This window comes from Podarcis gaigeae (genome assembly GCF_964106915.1).
Source record: "Podarcis gaigeae genome assembly, chromosome: 7".
Taxonomy (NCBI): domain Eukaryota; kingdom Metazoa; phylum Chordata; class Lepidosauria; order Squamata; family Lacertidae; genus Podarcis; species Podarcis gaigeae.
The window spans coordinates 9,853,046-9,854,640 of record NC_139683.1 but is presented as its reverse complement, the minus strand read 5'-3'; positions in this window follow the sequence as shown (position 1 = coordinate 9,854,640).

Genomic DNA, 1,595 nt, shown 5'->3' with positions numbered 1-1,595 from the left:
CCTGTAAATCCTTCTTAATCTACTCATGATGGTGTGGAGTCTTATATGTGGGATTGCGCTGAGATTATGAAGAACCTTTTGTTGGTTGTGCCCAAAACAGTCTAACACAGATAGCCCTCTCTGGCATCAAATTGTGGCAGATGTACTAAACACACAAATAAGGTAGGATGGAAGTTATTAGTAGAACAGAATGAAGACCAGAAGAAATCTTTGCCAAAAACATACACGGGGTGGAAAAAACCCCGAGCCAAATGTTATTACTGCATTCAGAGCAGTCATAAAGGTAACATTTGCATAGACTTACTGTTTGGCTTTCCGTCTGCAAAATGCATCACATTTAGTCAGGAAAAAACAACAATAATTTCCATCCTCAATCGGCAGGAAGCAGAACTACTGTTATCAGGCTCCAAACAAGCCAAGCCTTAAATTGCGGTAGGTGTGCATGACAGTGATATATTAGAAATTTTCTTTTAAATTACACCTGTCACGGACAGTGGAAGTGCAGAGTCAATTTGAAAATAATTTACTTGAAAATTTGTAAGCGATGCATGGCAAATTAGTTTTCGCATCCCACCCCTGCAGCCAGATATTAACACAGGCAATTGCTTAATTGATTCAGAAAGGTTTCTCTACTAATAGTGTGAATCTTGCTACCGTTTAACAACACTGCTCCAAATGCAGTTTTAATGGCAAATGGGCTGTAGACAGAGTAGCTGAAGATTTGAAGAAAAAAAGAGAGAAACACATTTTGCAGCTGTTACTCTTCCTTTTCCAGATTACAGCAAAGAGTAATCTCTGCAAACGAACAATGAAGTTTAATTGGAAACCACAATACAAATTCATTTGCTGCATTAGCCCCAGTTTTCTTTGCGTCGTGCCTAGATGATAATGAACAATCCCATTTACCGCCAATTAATGAATGGGCAAGCATTTTACCGTACTTGCAAATTTTGCCTTCAGTTCAACCTGGCTTCCATCAGCTAATTGGCTTTTGGAACAGTGAGAAATACAGCTACCCCACCGAATCATCAAAAATCACACTGAAACCCCAACACGGTGTATTCTTTTTTTCTGAATGGTCAAACAACAAGTGCGATGGAAAAGCCAGATAATTAGCTAGCACAGAAAGTCTTCTAAAATGTTTGCGTTTCTCCAGGCTTTGTGCAATATGGAATTTTGGTCAGCATATGATTAGGGCTAAAGCAATCAACAAGTGCTAAGTTGGCCCAATTGGATGGCCAATTTATGTCCATTTCCAATGCAATAGCAACCCTTTTACTATGCACTGGGTCACCACACCAGTCCTGTCTATGTGCCAATCCACATTTCCATAGCTTGAAATTCTTGACGCCAAAGAGATACTGATCCTATTAAGCTCCCACTGGGCTGGTTCCTGAAGGAGAGATGCTTCTGACATTAAGGTTTTCACAGGTCTGCCAATTGCAAAGAAAACCACCCTTTAGCCAACTCAAGACTTGGAAAAAAAAAATGATTTACTGGGTTGGGTAATTTTTTTGCTTTTAAGGGGGCAGGGAGAACACTTGCTGAATTTGTCTAATTTTAAACCCACCCAACAGAACACGACAGACTTGCGT